Source organism: Culicoides brevitarsis, chromosome 1 (genome assembly GCF_036172545.1).
Source record: "Culicoides brevitarsis isolate CSIRO-B50_1 chromosome 1, AGI_CSIRO_Cbre_v1, whole genome shotgun sequence".
In the NCBI taxonomy this organism is placed as follows: Eukaryota; Metazoa; Arthropoda; class Insecta; order Diptera; family Ceratopogonidae; genus Culicoides; species Culicoides brevitarsis.
The window spans coordinates 1343887-1363569 of record NC_087085.1 but is presented as its reverse complement, the minus strand read 5'-3'; the positions used below and the strand labels follow the sequence as shown (position 1 = coordinate 1363569).

Sequence of the window (19683 nt, the reverse complement as noted above, 5' to 3'; positions counted from 1 at the left end):
AATTACGTTCGATTATTATGCAATATGTCTCTTTTTTATTCTATAAATATAAATAAGCGAAACCTACATTTTTTGTATGAAAAGTAAAGGTACTGTTTGCATTGTTATACTTTTGTATGTATGTTGAACAACAATCAATATCTATTAATACGGAGTTGTTAAACTAGTTTTTTTTTTGCATTGATTTGCTTTAATATTGCTCATCGTGCGGATTGAAAAAAAAACTTCTGTGCAAGCGGAAAAATTGAATGATTACAACAGACAAGTAAGTAATTTATTTTTAAAAAAATAAATATCTATAGGTACAATAAGAGGTTTATCTGGGTAAAGTATCAATGAATTTTTTGTACTTTTTAGGTTGGAACAATTTTTAATTTCAACTATTTTTTTCAAACAAAATTTTCATAAAAATTAATTTTTATATATTTTGGTAAAAAATAATAAATTAATTTAATTAAAAAAAAAATAAAATTATTTTTTTTCTATTTTTTTATTATAAAAAATTTTAATAAAAAAATATTAAAAAATAAATAAATTAATTAAAAATAATAATAAAATTTTAATAAAAAAAATAAAATTTAATTATATCAATAATGAAATAATAAATTAATTTATACCTTTTTTGATAATTATTTTTTTTTTCACAAATTTTAATTTGATAATTTCAATATATTTTTATTAAAATTATTAAATTAAAATTTATAAATAAAAAAAATAAATAAATAAATATAAAAATACAAATAAAAAATTTTATATGTAAAAAAAATAAATTTTAAAAATAAAATTTATTAATGAAATAAAATTTTAAATATTTTTCATTATTTTCTATAATTTATTATTTTTACGAATAATTTTAATTAATAATCAATAATTCGATAATTTAAAATAATTAATTATTTAATTTTAAAAAAATATGAAACATTTTCCCAAATCGCTCCAACCTAAACTTAGATTTAGATTAGAATCAACACATTGACTAACCAACTTTTTATTTTTTTATTTATTTTTCATTTAATACAGAAATTTCTATTATTCGTGACTACTGAATTGTAAAACATCATCAAGGTGTGTTTCATCAAATTATTCTGATATTATTATTAAATTTTTGTGGATTAATGAAATTCGCTATTGGCAAAAAAAAATGTTTTTGCTTGAAATTGGTTCGTGTTATTTTTTTTATTTTTTCAAAAGAACGTTAATTATGACAGAAAAGGGCCTCCAACACACCGGACACGGATATACATTCTAAATTCTCTCATGCATTGCAGTGGCTTTGTTTCTTTTTTTTCGCGTGTGTTGTTGTTCAATTCTTATTCAACAGAGAGACCACACTTTTTTTCTAACAATTATTTTATTTTTTTTTTTTTTTTTTATTTGTACGTGGACACGAGTTTCAACAATGTTTTCTATTGGCGTCATCAAACACGTAATTGTGGCACTTTTTAAACAATTAAAAGGCATGTTATGGGAAATGTAAAGAACATACACAAAAAAAAGAGCGAAACGACATTATATCATGAACTGCCTGGAATGATGTTGTTATCGATGTAATCATCGTTTTTTATTTATATTTCAAAAAATTTACATGTAAAAAAAGTTGTTGTAGATAACGAACGAACGACGACATGACATTTTGTTGCGCACTTTCATATATTATTATAAAACATCAAGCGCCTGACCTTGAAACGGAGTGAGGAAAGAATTATTATTTTTTGCTCGTTCGCTTGTGTTAGTTACAAATTTTTCAATTACCGAGATGAATAAAGAAAAAAAAATTCTGTGGGAAAGTCTCACTGACTAATGATAATTACAGCACTTTAAAAATTTATTCATTGTTGAATATTGATGAACCTTTCACAAAACTTTTTTTTTCTCTTTCAATTACTTAATAATTGTGAATAAATGGCGAACGAGTCACCTTCAAAAATCATGTTCCGTAAGAACTTTGGAGAGAGAGACAAAAAATTATAAAGAAAACTATTGTCTGTTGGCTCGTTAGACAAAAAAGACACGTTTTATTACTTTTCAAACAAGTAAATAAATATTAAATAAAAGTCAAGGGCGTGATAGTTACATAAGCTAATTATATTTAAAAATAAACACAAATAAAAGAGAATGTCTCTTTTTACTCACTTGTTTATTTATTATTTTTTTTTTCTAATTAAAAATTTACATAAATGACGCGCTTCTTGTTTTTTTTTTTAATTTAAATAAAAATAAAAAAAAAATTCTTGAAGCAAAAAAGGATATGAAAGAATTAAATGCGAAAGTTAGCTACGAACCCCTACCAAAAAAAAAATTAATGAATAAATATTAACTTTTCTATTGAGTACGAATTTAAGATTGAGACGTTCAAAAGCAGGTTTAAAGTCAATAAATAGTTAAATATATATATTTAGCTTTTCATACTAATTATCGTGATTACTTGACGATCATTTGCATAAGCAATAAATACCATAATAAATAAATAATAAGTGATGATGCGAAGTATTTCTCGAAAATATTTTAATATGTTTAAATGTGTGTAAATTATTTGTGTCAAAGATGTTGTTTAATGTAGATTTTGATTAGTTTATTATAATTATTTTTTTTAAATTAATTAAACTTGAAATTAAAATTTTTATTGTGCAATTTTTCAACATATATTTTTTTTTTTGTAATTTTTTGAAAAATAATAATGTTAAAACTTGTAAAAAATTATAGTTTTATTTAAATTAATGATATTTTTTATAATATTCAATTTTCATTAATAATTTATTTTTTTTTGCATAAAAATAAAAAATTTTAACTTTTTTACAATTAGGTATTTTGATTATTTTTAAATAATAAAATTTTATTTTTTATTTTTATAATAATAAAAATTTAGTTTGTAAAATAATTAAAAATTAAGTTTGAATTAAAATAAAAGAATTTAAATTAAATGTTTTTTTTATATTAAAATAAATTTAAAAAAAATATTTATATATATTTAGCCAAATGATAATTATTTTTATTATTTCAATTAAATAATTTTAAATTTATTTTAAAATTTTTAAATTTTTTAAATAATTTTTGATGAAAATATTTAGTTCTTTTATAACAACATAACAATCAAAAATGTATTAAAATTTTTATTTTTTAAATCGTATTTAAATAATTAAAAAAATAATAATACAATTTTTAATTAAAATTCAATAAAAAATTATACAATTAAAAAAAATAAATAAAAATATAAAAATTATTATTTTTATTATTAATTTTTTTTTTTTTATTATTAAAAATTATTTGAAATCTCAAAATAAATATAATTTTTATTTTTTTTCAATTTTTAATTAAAATTCAAAATAGAATAATTAAAATTTTATACAAATTATTTTTTTTTTATTAATTTTTTTATTTTATTAAAAAAATTAATTTGAATTAAATTTATATTTTTATTCTCAAAATAAATATACTTTTCTATAAAAAAATAATTTAAATTTAATTAAAAATTATTTTTGAAAAATATTTTTTTTAAAACATTAAAGATTATAAATTTTTTATAATATTTTTTACCATTTTTATTTTTTTTATATTTTGAAAAAAAAAATTATAAAAAAATCGAATGACTTAAAACAATAGAACCACATCACATTTTATTATAAATCAGAACGACGTCGGTTTTTATTTTATCCGCTTTATTTTCCATTATTCATTTTCAATTAAATTGACAAATCACCCGCAGCGACAACTTTTTATCATAAAAACAAATAATACAACAAAAAAATTAATTAATAATTTAAAAAGTGGAAAGAATGAAAAATAAAACCTAACATGTGCGCTCTCATGCGGTGTGCCGTATGAAAAATTAAACATACATGAATAAATATTACTTCATGCTGGAAAATGGAAGTCGAAATAAATTGCATCAATATCTCACCCGCGCGCAGTAACCACACAAAATTCACTTTCAAATGACAATGTACCGACGACGGATTGCCTCACAAACTTCCATATGCACTCGCACTGGCATATTAATTGAAAAAAAAAATGCTATTTCTTATATTTTTCAATCTTGATGGTTTTTGTACGTCGCAATCAGCTAGCGGAGAATATTAAATAAATAATATTCGTGTGTCTACGGCAAAACTTGACTATTTCTCGAGAGTCTAGCTGCGCGTTGCATAGTTATTGCACTGTTAATGCAATTTATAACCAAAGTAGGTCAGCACTTTTTATATTACTTATTATTATATTATGCACATTTCTCACTTGAAAAGCTCTATTGCAGCTACCAGTTTCTTGCGCCGTACGAAAAAGTGTGTTGCAGCGTAGAAAATGCTTTATTAGAGTGTGAGTTCATTGATATTTTGCAATGAAATTGAAAGTTGTACTTGTTGTAGATACAAGTTTTATTTTTATTATTATAAAATATATGTTAAGGCGGTACGTGTTTATATTTTTTTTTATTTTTATGTTAATTGCAACATAGCGACACGAGCATCGCTAAAATTCATCATTAATGAAGGAAGGAACCTGTCATTAGATGTTTTTCAATTTTTAGCTTTTTCAAGAGAGGGAAACGCGACATGCAAGCGTAAATATTGAGCAATATGCATGTTGTTGCCATGTACTGCGTTAGGTAAGGTAAGTTATTAATGCTAAATGTTTATTTATGTTACAAAGTGGTTTCATGTTTAGTTTATTATTTTTTATATATTGACTTACTTTGACACAATCGAGATAAAAAATACGTGATTTTTCTATTATTTTTTATTTTCTATATGTTTAAATATTTTTATTTGATATATTTTTATTAAGAATTATTAAATATTTTTTTTTTGTTCAAAATGTTTTCTTTTTTTTATTTTAATAAAAATATATAAAATATAAATATTAAAAATATTTTTATGTAAAAAAGTTTTTTTGAACAAGAAAAAATATATAATAATTTTTAATAAAAGTAAAACTAAAAAATAAAACATAATTAAAAAATTAAAATTTTCACGTATTTTTTTTTGTATAAATGTATTTTTTAATAGTTTTTTCATTGTTTAATATTATTTTAGATTTTTGTTTAAATTAATATATTTTTATTTTTTTTTTTATTTTAAAATATTTTTTATTTCAATTTTTTTTATTACTTAATAATATTTTTATAATTTTTAATTTTTTGTATTTTAATTATTTTTTAATTTAGAATTTTTTTTTTTTTTAATATTTTTTTATTAATTAATAATTATTAATAATAATATTAACTATTAATATTATTTATAATAAAATAATTAAATTTAAAATTTTTTTTATTATATTAATATTAATAATTTTTTTAAAATATATTTTAAATTAATAACTTTCTTACTCCAAAAATCAATCAAATAATAATAAAATACTTCATTCACAGAATTTTTAAAAAATTCTCATGATAAGAAACACTCGAAATTCATTCATAAATCGGACATTACCTTCATTTGAACGCTCTCCCATGAAGATATCTCTGTCGCTGACCATTTGTGTAAGTTTAACTTAATATCTTGCCACTTGAAATAGTTTTCAATTTTAATCACTTTACGTCTTATCACGGTTATTTTCACTTGCTAACTGAACTCGTCGATTAAAAAAGGGGGTTAGCAATGAAATTTTTTTTATATAATTCCACGAAATAATCAGCATATAATTGATAAGATTGATAAAAACCTTATTTTTTGTACCTATAACTATATAATTTAATAAAAAAGTGTTCAAAGAAATTTTTAGACTTTACGCCACGGACCACGTAATTGATAAATAACCTTGATAACAGCTTTAAAAATTTCGATTCTTTTATATTAATTGTTTTTTAATCGCTGAGCCAGTTTTTTCTTTTTTTTGTGTAATCTGAGAAAAGATAAGAAAACTAGACACCTGTACTTATTTCAATCATAATTGACACAAAATGTAGAAAAAAATTGCATGTAAAATATTTCCGCATTAAGTTCAGGTCATTCCTCCTTAATAATTGTTTTGAAATTCGTCATGTAAACAATAAACTTACATTTTATATATAAATACAAAACAAAAATTTATTCCGCAAGTACTAATAATTATTAACTTAAATCATACAAATATATTAATACACATAGGTTGGTGTACAAAAACAGATGCAATAAATAAATAAACTATTAAGGTCAATTGAAAGCGAAATTATTACGATAGTGAATGTGTATATTTTATTATTATAAATAAAATTTAATAATAATAAATATTTTTTTTTCTTACAAAAATATAACGAGAACATTAGTTATTGACTATCAATGCAACGAACTGAACGGCGGTAATTTCAAAACTAGGCCATTTAATTATATTTATAGACAAAAATTGAGAGAGTGAATATTAGAAAATATGAAAGGCATTTTTTTAACGTTATTTATGATTTTTTTGACGTAAATGGATTTTAATTTGATTGAAAAATTAAAAAATCATAAAAATTGTGAAATATTAATTGATGATGATTCACGAAAAATTTCTAATATAAAAATTTTTATTATCGTAGATTTTTATCGTCAGTTGGTAACAGATAATAAAAGACGCCAGTACTATATTGATAATTTTTTTATTGTACATTTTTTTTGAAGCACGTGATATTAAATTTATAAAAACATTTTTTTTTAATTATAAGAAACTCACATTTTTTATTAAATATTTAATTAAAATTTAATTTTATTTTTTTTTCAAAAAGTTTTTTTTTAAATTAAACTAAACAAATTTATTATTCTTTGAAAAAATAATATTTATTTTTCATTAAAGTTTTTTTATTAAATTAAAAAAAAGTATAATTATTTTTTTATTTTATTTTTTTAATAATTTACATTAATTCACAATTTTTAATTAATTTAATTTTTGATTAATTTTTAGTTAATTAATTTTAAAATTTAAATAATTTTATTCTTAGAGAAAAAAAATTTAATATTTATTTTTAAAAAGTTTTTATTTTGATTAAAATTAAATAAATTAAATTTATTTTTTTTATAATTTATATAAATTCAAAATTTTAATGAAAAATTTAATAATATTAAAATTGATTTTCATATTAAAAAAAAAAAAAAAAAAAATAAAATAAAAAAAAATAAAATTTTAATTACTTTTAATTTTTTTATTAAAGATAATTGGGTGAAATAATTTGGGCACATAAAAAATAAAATCACCAATTTTTTTTTATTATCAACTATTATCAAATTTGTAGGTATACAAAAAATTTCCTTGATTAGTTAAAAAAAATTACAAATTGGGATTTTTCGCAAAAAAAAAAATAATAAAACTTTGCTAATCATATCATAAAACAAAAAATAATCTTTCAAAAAATAAATAATAATCGAATACTTTGACACTTAATATTATGTTAGCTAGGTCAGGTTTCGAATATTATATTGAATTAAATTAAAATAAAATAATTCGCTGACACTTAATTTTAATGTGCTACTTTCCTCCTTTTTTGCTGATCCAACACGTGACGCTTTAATTTACAAATAATTTAAAATTTATTTTTTTTACAGAAAACAAAAAAAAAACTGTTCTGGAAAATTTCATCAATAATTCATTTCTATCGAATTTTTTTTTATTTATGTAACATAAGAAGATTATCGCATTTCTCAAGTATGTTATATATACATATATAGGGCAGTGGGATTACTGACCATCTGTTCAACGTTAATTTTTTTTCTTCTTCTTCATCATCATCATGCTATTACAAAATCGCAACGACGACGCGAAATCGAAGTGATTCACGTCAATTGAACATTTTAAATTGATTCATTCATGACGACGACGTTCTATTTTATTCATTTAAAATATATATAATAAAATAATGCAGCAACGTGAATCGAGTAAGAGAAGAAAATAAAATAAAAAAGGTGACCTGTAATGCCAATTTTATGCCAACAACTTGTAAAAAGTGTGTTACAAGCATCTCTCTCTGAACGGTGTGTAACTCTGATGAATCAATTTGAATTTTATTTTATTTTATTTTATTTTATTGAGTAAGGTAATTGTTGCTATAAAATACAAACAAAAAATACAGACACAGACACACAAATCGTAAAATCTAGGTTAGTGAAAGTGTTTTATTTTTGTTTAAACGCATAAATAGACACACAGAGCGCGGTAGAGGCGATTTTATAATAGTATTATACTATTTTTGTATTGTTGTAATAGTCATGCGAAGGTAAATTTATTTATTTTCATGTAGAAAGGTAACAATGAATGTGATGTAATGGATAGACAGACACTTTTTTCCAACCGATTTCGTGTTTCTGTGCTGTTTGTATGAATAAAATATTTATTTATTTATTTTGTAGAATTGAATTTCATAAATAATTCACGAAATTTTAATGTGTCAGTAGTTAATTTGATGACTTGTATGAATTTAGGTGAAAATTCATTTATTATTCTCGAGAATTTTCCCGAAACCTAATTTTAATTTTTTTTAAATAAATATTTTAATAAATAAATAAATATCTGGGTTTTTGCAAAAAAAAAAATTAATAAATAAATCATTTCGTCGCACACGCCGCATTTATTTGTATGCAAAATAATAAATTATTTTATTATTTATTATTAAATAATGCGGTCGTCTTTCTTTCTTTCTTTTAAATATTTAAAAAAAAATTTTTTTTATTTATTTTTTTAAATTTTTTTCTTTTATTATAAAATGCGAGTAAATATGACACAAATATCATACATGTTCATATACGCAGCGATTTGTAAATATTATGCAATAAATTGCATTTAATGATATTTGTAATAATAATAAATGATGATAAAGTGCACTCTCGGTTACTCGGTTAGTTGTTTGTTTGTCGTTATTTTGATTGATGTGTGCGACATATTATTTTATATTTTACGGCGGAAAGAGAAAGAGTTTACTGGAACAGTAGTTTCGAGTGTAGTTTGGCGGCGCCCAGTTTAGAAAAATATTTTTTTTCTCAAGTTACGGTCGCAAAACGATGAGAAAATTAAACATGTTGTACAAAAGTGTCTGAAAAGGGGGTAAAAATGTTGTAACCTGTTGCTTTGTTTGTACATACAACATTGCAAATATGTGCGAAATTTCTTTGTAGCATGTTAAAATTTCATTGTATTCATTTTTTTTGTATAATAAAATAAAATAAAATAAAATTTCATCATGGGAGACATTTGTACATTTATACAATTTAAAAAAAATAAATAAAAAAAAATACAAAAGAAAAAAAATTATAAAATATATGTTTAAGAGACAATCGTTTTCTTTTTATTATTTCTTTGATATTTTTTTATTTTTTTTTATTATTATGTAGAAAACTATCACGTTGTCTGAGAAAATAAAAGTATTGTTTATAATTATCATAAATTTATCATTGCCCGTGCACAATCAGGAAAACAATAAACAACATTATTATTTTAATATGAAATCCGAAAAGTAAAAAAATAAAATAAAAATCAATAAAATTCGTAGGAAGCGAGATGAAGGCCGTCCTTTCTATCCATAAATTGTTGTGTACGATGCCAGTTACAATGTCATGTGAGAGTTTTATGGCCTGCGTACAGGATCACAAGGTTGGGAACGGAACATCAAAAAGTACCAATAGTGTACCTAAAGATGTACGTTTGTATGTAAAAAAAAGAGAAAGAAAAAAAAGATACAAAAATGCCTATTTATGGTTTTGTCCTTTAACATTTTTTTTTGTATCTTTTTTGTGTGTTTTAGTAAATATTTTTTTTATTACTTTTTGCGTTTGTTTATTGGTGAATTGATGAAATATGGGAAGTTCGGAGCATCCATGATGATGCATTTCCTTGTTTTGGCATCTCTTTCTTTTTTTTTGGGGAATTTCTGAGAAAAATATTTGATCACAGATTTTTTTTGTTATTTAATAAATTCTTAATAAAATATTCAACATCTTGAAAATACTTGATTCTTATTATATTTTTTTAATAATTTATTTATTTAGTTTTGTATATTTTAAATTATATTAAATTAAATATAAATTGAATAATTATTTATATAAATAAATTATTTTTTAATTTTATCAATAAAAATTTTAGTTAATTTTAGCTTTTATAATTTTTTCATATTAAAAAAATTATTAAAAAATAATATAATTAATAAAAAGATTATTTTTAATTTAAATACGAATAATAATTAATTAATAAATAATATAAATAATTAAATAAATTGAATTTTAATATAAATTTGTAAAAATTTTATTCAATAAATATTTTTGTTTAAAAAAATAAATATTTTATTTAAAAATTAAATAAAATAAAAATTACTATTTAATTAAAAATTAAAATGATTTAAAAAAAAAAAACTTATTTAATAAATACTTCTGTTTAAAAAAATACATATTCAATTAAAAATTAAATAAATAAAATAAAAATTATTTTTTAACAATTAATCAATAAATAAATATAATTAAAAATATATTTTCTTTAAATAAAATTTTTAAATTTTAAAAAATTTTTTGAACTAAAATAATAATTAAAATAAATAATGAATAAAGAAAATAAAAAATATTTAATTAAAAAATATAATAAAAATAAAAAATTAATAAATAAATAAATAGAATTAAAATTAAATTCTTTTAAATAATTTAATTAATAAAAATGTTTACTTTTTTATTTTTTTAAAAATATTTCGAATGCTAAAAAACAGCAAATAAAAGTATGACGTAAAAGTTATCAAACAACTCACCGAAGAAAAAATTTCAAGGGCATTGTTGTTTTTTTTTTCTTTCGTAGAATAAAAAGTTACACGATTTCCGAGAAAACAACTTCGCCCATCATTTTAATTTATTTATTCTTACTCATCGCGCTGTTCAATTATCATGTTCATAGTCATTCATCTCTCGCCTCTCACTTGAATATTTAAATCGATATATTTTCTATAGTAAACATTTCCTCGGAACCTTTGAATGATTGTACCTTCCGGTTTTGATTCATTCATTCAAAAATATGATAAATTCTTACAGATATCCATCAATTTATTCAAAAAATTTTTTTTTTGTTTGCTAGAAAATTCAACGACGTAGTTCTAGATTAGTTGGAGACTCTCCTCGATATGTTATCTTTTTTTTTTCTATTTTTTTAAAAATATGAAAAATGGATTGTCACAAAAAAAAATATTAATGACGAAATAAATAAATAAAGCGAAAAAAGAAGAGGTTTAAGAGGCGCCAATACATCCCGTACTGCATATGGAGAGAATTTATGAACATCATTAACTTTTGAAATTATAAACATTTGTCCGAGTAACATACATACAGCATACAAGTTTTTTCGGTATAACCTTGAAAAATGACGAAATCTCGTATGGAAGTAGGCACAAACAATGTGAATGTTTAACTTTCGCGGTTTTTTGTCGTCGTTTGTTTTTTTGACGTTCTGACGCGTTTTTTTTATGGGTGAAAGAAACATGTTTTTCATTCGTGTCGACATATCTTTCATTAAAAATGCCCATTAAATATCTAGAAAAAAAATGTCTCAATATCAACAAGAGTGATAATTATTTGTAAAATTAATATAATTGCTCAAGATGTTTTTTTTTTGTATTTTGGAAATTATTTATTATTATTTGTGCGCAAGATATATATTAAGATAATTATGTTTTATATTTATAAAAAAAATATTTCCGTTGCAATTTTTTGCCCCTATCGAGCGACGGCGTTAAGCAGGATATCATTTTTTTAGAAGATTATATTGAGAAATTTTTTTTTTAATTTTTTTATCGACGAAAAATTAATGATGTGAAACGTTTTGTTGAAATGAGGCACGATCTCAAGTCAACAAGAAATAAGTAGTCTATTTCTAATGAAAAAAAAGTACAAAGATGATGTTGAAATTGAATTAAGGTAGGGCATCCGATTTACTTACTAACTTACTTTATATAATAAAATAATAAAAATTTTATATAACAATAACATTATTTATAAACAAATATGATAATATTAAACAATAATATATACTTTCAATTTTTTTTTTCGTTTCTTGATAGAAGTAGGTACATAACCTGATTTTAATGGAGTTATCTAACAAACGACGCGTAATAATAATCTTTCACACAACAAACAATAGAATTAAGTTTTGTGTCATTTTTGTGCGTTCATAAGATAACAATTTTTTTTTCCGTGACTCACACGATTCATGGTAATTTTGTGATTTAATTGAAGATCCGGATTCCATTTCATTCGGTGAAAAAATTCTAACTTCTTCAAATAAATAAAAATAATAAGATTTACGAAGAATACGAAAAAAAATACACACACATCTAAAAAAATCGGAGAATAGAAGAAAAAAGTTGTGTACAAAGGTTGCGTGATTCAGAATAAATTATTTTATCGTCTGCTTCTGAGTCTGATCGCGCTAACAACAACGTCATTCTATTCTCTCTCTTTTTCTCGATTTTTTTTTTGTTTGATGATGATAACTCGTCTTGTCTTGTCTCTCTTAAAAAATTTTTTTTTTGTGAATTATTTCTTGATTGTTTACAATTTTCACACTGTTTAAAAATTTGTATTAAAATTTATACGGGTTTTCTTTCTTTTCTTCTTTCAGACCACACCAAGTTCCCTTTGCAAAGCAGCACCGGATATAGGCGCACAATAAAAAAAATGTTACAAAACACGGCGATTTTTGCAAACAACAACATGGTTGCGAGCCAGACAATACGAAACAGTGTAACCAGTCAAGCTGAATGTTAATAAAAATGAATAATAAAAGAGAAGAGAAAAGAAAAGGAAAGGATAAAGCCAGACAGTGAAGACGATAGTGAGAGAGTAAGTGGTTAAACGGGCAAGACAACTTTTATAATTTTTTTTTTTGTGTGTTAAATATAAAATTTTATTTTTAAAGGGAATGAACGAGTTTGTGACTAAACTCGCTGGAAATTATTATTTTTTTGCGAAATTTTTATTTTAATTAAATATTGTTTAATTGAAATTTTATTAAATTTAATATTCATAAATTTTTTAAAACATTTTGGAATTATTTTTAACATTTATTTAACAAATATTTTTTTTATTTAAAAAAAGAATATATTTTATAATAAAATTTTTATGTAAAAAATATATTTTAATATTTTGAAATTATTTTATTTTAATTTCAAAACATTTTTCTAATAATTTTATTTTTTTAATATTTTAAAAATTAATTTATTTCAATTGAAAATCATGTTTTAATTTTTTACTATATTTGAGATATTTCTTTTAATAAAAATATAAATTTTGTAAAAAATGATTTTAATATTTTTTTGTTTTGAAATTTTTATGTTTTTTAATTTTAAGTCATTTTATTATTTTAAATATTAATTTTTTTTAAAAATATTTAAAAATATTTAAATATTTAAAAATTTAAAGATTTTATTATTTTAATCTTTAAACTATTTAACTAATAAATTTTTTGAAAAATGAAAAAATATCGAACCACGAAATTCTTTTAATTCATCATATAGAAATGTTATCGCATTTCCTTTCATTCAAAAGCTAATCTTTTTATAATAATCCATCTTGCTTGGTAACTGGTTCATAGTTTTAAGATTATCCCGATAAAGATAAATCGGTTACTTACCTGTCTGTAATAGATAGTTTCGGTAATCCAATAGAAATGTATCCAGTATTGCGGCTGTTTAACACTTTTTCGAGTGAAAATTTTTTATCCTTGTCGGATTTTTTTTTTTTTATTAAATTATTTTTAATAATAATTTTTTTAAGTTATAATTTTTTTTCTATAACTTGAAGTTTTGATTATATATTTTTTATTATTTTTATTGTAGTACGTTTATTTTTGTATAGTTTAATAATGTTTTATATTAATTGCACTTTAAATCCTTTTTTCATTTAATAATATTTTCAAATTTGGGCCAAAAACCGAAAATACCTTGGATGGATAAAATTTTGTCTTTTTTGTTGTCACTATCCATAATAACAGTCCTTTTATAATTTTATTAAACTTGTGTGTCACTAACTCACTTGATAATTTTTTTTATTATTTTAGTTTAGCAATGTATGTTAATTTAATTATCATCGCTTTATTTCACTTTTAATAATAATAATAATTTTTTGTTTCCACAAAAAGTTCTTTGCACTAAGTTTGTATATAAAAATTTGTTGTTTGTTTGTATTTTTTTTTGTAGATGTAGGTTATTCGTAATTTTTTTTAAGTACTCAACTACTCATTTGTTGTATAGTTTAGTATATTATGTGCAGCGCATGTAAATCAGTGGCTCGCGTATCGTCCATATATATATAATATTTAACGATGCGATGATGATGTTGTAATAATAAATATTACTCAATTGTAACAAAATTTGTACGTTGTTTTGCAAGATGTTGTGGAATTGTTGATTTTGTGGTCAACCTGCAAAGATATATAATTTTATAAAAAATTATTATTATATTATTATTTATGATAAAATTATAAAAATTTCACAAAGTTATAAAAAAAATTGCTCATCATTATCATTTTTTATTTTATTTTTTGTACTGGAACATTAATTTTTGTGCTCATTTCTTCCATTTTATTGTTATATCATAACATGCTTTGCTTACACTTGGTCGTTTTCGTTTGTGAATGAATAAAAATAATATTATATATAATAACAAAGGTAATAATAATACGAAAGTTTTGTATTTTTTTTTGTATGTGTATTAATACAAAAATTATACTGAATGAAATGAAAATGAAAGTAAAAGTTTATTTAATTTTATTTTATATATTTTAAAGTTTATGTAATAATCGTCGTCTCGTCGCACGATTTGTTGAGCTGTGTTGCATTGAGATTATATTTCATCTAGATAATATTTATTTTATTCCATGAAAAAATTTTTAACACTTTTTTTGTATCATAATTATGATAAGAATAGTTTGTTTATAAATATACATAATAATAAATGATGATCATTATCTTTTTTTTATTTTATTTTTATCAACATGTTTTGCGGTATTTTATTTTTTTAAAATTATTTATTTATTTGTCATCATAGTTGAGATAAGAATTTTCACTTCCAGTTAATATTTATTTTATTAATAATTATTATTTGTATTTTATTATCTTTGTTTATTATTTGATATTATATTATTATATCACTTTTCACTGATTTGTTTTATTTTTTTTATTTTTAAATTAAATTATTAATAATAATTTATTATTACCCAAATAATTTTTTATTTTTTTTAAAATTATTTTGTGTATCAGGAAAAGTCCTTCCTGCAGCAGACACAATTAAAATACACGTCCGTTGTTCGCGAAACAATTGAACGATGTGAGAATTAAACCAGGTAAGCGCGCAGCTGAATGTTGTTGATGATGAATCATGCAGATGCAGAAAATAGTTCACTTTCAATAAAATTTTATTTTTTTTTTTGTTTATGTTTATGATTTTTTTTCGCGGATAGAATTGAAGAAATTTGTACGTAAAAAAAAATTTACAAAAAAAAATTTTTTTTTTGGAAAATTTAACACAAACGATTTTTTTTGTTGTATTTGATTATTTTTTGATGAAAAATAAAATACAAGAAAAAAAGCAACACAGCATCGGCAACCGTTGTTACTAAGCGGCTGTCTAATTTTCGACTGACTGTACAAGTTCAATACAAGTTGTTGTAGCTTGTAGAAAGAGTTTCTGCTTTTTCATACTATTGTTCTATGGATACCGAGAGTGTATTGCGCATACCTTTAAAGCTGGCTACGCAAAGCGAAACGGAGTTGAAAGCGAAAATTGAAAAGAGATGGAAATACAGGCATGCACGGGGGATTCTGTGACACGTACGACGAACATTCACTTCACTATTATTACCGTAATGTAAAAAAATTTTATGGAAAAAAAATTAAAAATTCAAAAATTTAGATAAATAAGAGAAATTTTTTTTTTAAATTTAAAAAAAATTTTTTTACAATTTTTAATTTTTTTTGACACGTTTTTGATAATATTAAAATTAATTAAAAATAAATATTTTGAATTTTTATAAAATAAATTTAATTTTTATTTAAAATAATTTTATTTTTCTTTAATTTAATTATTTTTAATTTTTTAAAATTAAATGTTTTATTTTTAATTTTTATTATTATTAATTTTTTTTAATTTTAATTATTTAATTATTAATTAATTTTAATAAAAAATAAATTATTTAAAAATAAAAAATAATTTAATTTTTTAATTAAAAATTTTTAAAAATTAGAATTTTAAACAAAAAATTTTAAGAAGACAATTTTTAAATTTTTTTAGAATTATCTCCATTACGGTATTACACATCAATCCATGAAAGCTGGTTGTATGGTAGTACTTAATAGTAGTTCTCTGTACGGTCATACGTTTCATGATGATGATCATCATCGATCGTGATGATGATGAAAAAAAAACTTTTATTTTCAAGTTGTTTCTTTGATCGCGCTCTGTACGAGACGTACGTTGCGGGTACAAATGTTCTTATGATATTTTTTTAGCACATTCGAGGTAGATCAATCAAATTAATGGGAAAAAGTAATTTTATTATCAAGAACAAATAATTATTTTAAATTTCTTCTTATCATATGGAGACTATTGATTTAAATGACTTTTTGAAAAATTTCTAAAGAGATAGAGAGAAATGACGAGAGTTCTTGTAAAAAGTCATAAATAATGTCACGTTCCATTTCGCTCAGGTATATAATGCCGTCTTCACGCATAAAAGGATTAAAAAATTTCTGAATTGAATTAAATACAAAAAAAAAGTAAAATAAAAGGCGAGAGGATCTTTTACTCTATTTTTCATCTTTTGTGCCTTTTTTGCCATTGTTTCGTCGAAAGAAGGAAGAAAGTCAAGACAAAGCGGATAATAATGTATTAATCAGTAGGAGAAAGGATTTATTTTCTGGAATGATGAATTGAAGTCAAAAAGTTAACTCTTTCGTATTTTTTCTTACCGCATTTCGAGGAAAAAAATGTGGTATTGTACCGTCTGTGGATTTTTTAGTTCTTTAAGCAATTTTATATTTTTTATATAATTTTAATTAAATTAATCATATTTTTTTTTTTGAAAAAATTTTAGTTTAAAATAATTTTTCAAATTTTTAATAATTTAAAAAATAATGATTTTTTAAAATAATAACATGAGGAGTATAAAATTGTGAAATGAGGAGTACCAAAATGTGAAATATTAAAATTTTTAGATAAAAATCATGAAAAATAATTTAGAAGGTTAATGAAACAATATTATGTGCCATGAGGAGTAAGAAAAATAAAAGTGAGGAGTACTAAAATGAGAAATTTTACTGTTTTAAAAGAAAATTCATATAGATCATATAAATTGACTGAAATTTAATGTTTTAAATTATGAGGAGTATTAAAATGAGTTAATTTTGAGACTTGAGGAGTATAAAATTGTAAAAATAATAAATTATTTGATTTATTTTTAATTCATTAAAATAAATTAAATAAAATAATTTTTTTAAATTAAAAATATTAATTAAAATTGAAAATTCACGAAATTCCACAAAAAATAAAATTTTAATAAAAATTAATAAAATCAAAAAGCGCTTTAGTAAAAAAATATTTTGTTAAAATTTGGATCTTATTCTTTTTCCTTACCGTAAAATGACCTAAGCTGAACTTGACCTTGAAATGTCCAAATTTTCACCCCTTTCGAACGAAAAGCAGACAAGACATTGACTTTTTTTTAGTTTTTTTTTCATGTCATAGAATATAGATGCATCGCACAAACAACTTTACTTTTTTTTTGGCAAAAATTGGTAGACCGTGTAATTTGGACTCGTGTTGTTTTCATGCAAAAATTATTCCAATCTTCAGTTAGGGTGACTTTGTGAGGTCTTTAGCCTCGTGTGTGCCCTGTGCATGTCAATTAATTGATCGATTTTCGATTTGATGTTAATTGAGGGGTATCAACCGAACAAGAAATAAAAAACAACCGTCAAGGACAAAATCTTAACTTTTTTCCTGTTTGCTCTCTTTCGACGTAAAAATATGTCATGTCCCCTTTTTTCTCCGTAATACGAGATAATATATAATTAATGAGAGGCAATTTATCACATACTTAAGTACAAATAAAGAAAAGGAAAAAATAATGTCTGTCAATCTCTTTTTGTCTAGTTTTGCGTTACACTTGTGACCCTTTTCAAGTTTAAAGACGAAAAAATTTTGTTATTGCTCCCAAAAAATGCGATTGTGTGTCATTGAAGTTATTAAAAATTTATTTCATTAGCTGCAGAAATGCGATAAAAATTCGAGCTAAAAAACCTGACCATGGCAAACAACCAAAAAAAGCAGCGACATTCACGTCATTTCTTTCTCTTTCAATTTTTTTTATGTAATTTCGGGTGCAGTTACGATATTTACACAAAAAATTGTTATTACAATAAAAATCTCCGCTCGCATCACTTTCACTTACGTAACTCGTAACGTATTTGACTTTACCTTCGAATCGGCGGCGGCCAGCGAGAGTGACGTATAAAAATTGTGTGAATGTAAATTTTTTATATTTATTTTGGAGAGTAAAGTTTTTATTTTAATAATCATCATCAACAACAACAACAACAAACCATCATGGTCGAATGTAATACTTTTTACAATTTTTTTTATGTTTGAATGAAGGTCTTTTGTAATTTTCGGAACACTTTCGGAGAGATAAGAAAAAAAAGTTTTGTTGGAAATGTCGTAATGTTCGTAATGATGCTTTGAAAGTAGTTCAAAATTGAAGATGATGATTTTTTTTTTGAAAGTTACGTGAAGTCTTGACATATTTTTTTTGGACAATTTAAATTATGACAAATGTAATTGTTTTTTATGCAATTATTTTGAAAATAATTATAAATATTTGTTTTTATTTGATTTAAAAAAAAAGAAAATAAAATTTAAAATTTAAAAAAAAAAATTAAAAATTTAAATTTAATCTTGAAAATTTTTTAAAATATTTTTTATTTCAAGAAAATTAATAAAAAAAATAGTAAAATAAAATAGAATAAATAAATTAGAAAATTTTTCTTTTAATATTTTTTTCATATTTTTCAAAATTTTTGTTTTATATCGATAATTTCAGAATATTTTTTATCGAAAAAACAAAATTAATTAAATAATTAACGCAAAAAAATAAATTATTAATCAAAAAATTTTATTTAATTTTTTCTCACAATTTTATGAATTTTTAAAATTTTAATTTCATATTTTTAAATTTTTTTTATCGCAAAAATTATTTAAAATTAAATTATTAAATGATAATTATTGAAAAAAAAAATATAATAAAGTTTAAGCGAAAAATAAAACATAAATGAGAAAATTTTTCACTTAATTTTTTTAGGTTTATATTTAAAATTTTTTATTTTATTTTGGAAAATTTATTTTTATTGAAAAAAAAATAATTTTTTAAATTAATTAAATAAATGTTCATGCAATATAAATAATTAAAAAAAAATTAAGCGAATAAATTAAAAAAAATATAAACAGATAATTTTTTAAATTATTTCTTAAAAATATTCTTTTTTTTATAAACTCTTAAGTTTTAAAATAATTAATTAAATTAATAAAAAATTAAAATATTTAAATAAATAAAATTAATTAAATAAAAAAATATTTTAAATCAATTTTTAAAAAATTAAATAAAAAAAGCTTAACTTCCTCACATTATTTTAATTTTATGTAAATTATGTTCAAAATTCATGCTCGTTGCTCTCAATGTTTATTCAATAATAATTCGTTTGTGTTAAAAAAAAACGGCAAACATCCA

At 21.2% G+C, this 19683-nt stretch overlaps 1 protein-coding gene across 1 annotated transcript in view; it reads right to left on the bottom strand.

Moving 5' to 3' along the window:
• Positions 1-19683, bottom strand: part of LOC134837144 (transcription factor Ken 1) — a 68922-nt gene that overhangs the window by 11248 nt on the left and 37991 nt on the right. Inside the window, exon 2 of the mRNA XM_063852487.1 lies at positions 13537-13590. The gene's annotated coding sequence lies outside the window, so the exon portion shown is untranslated. The remainder of the gene's footprint in view (positions 1-13536; positions 13591-19683) is intronic.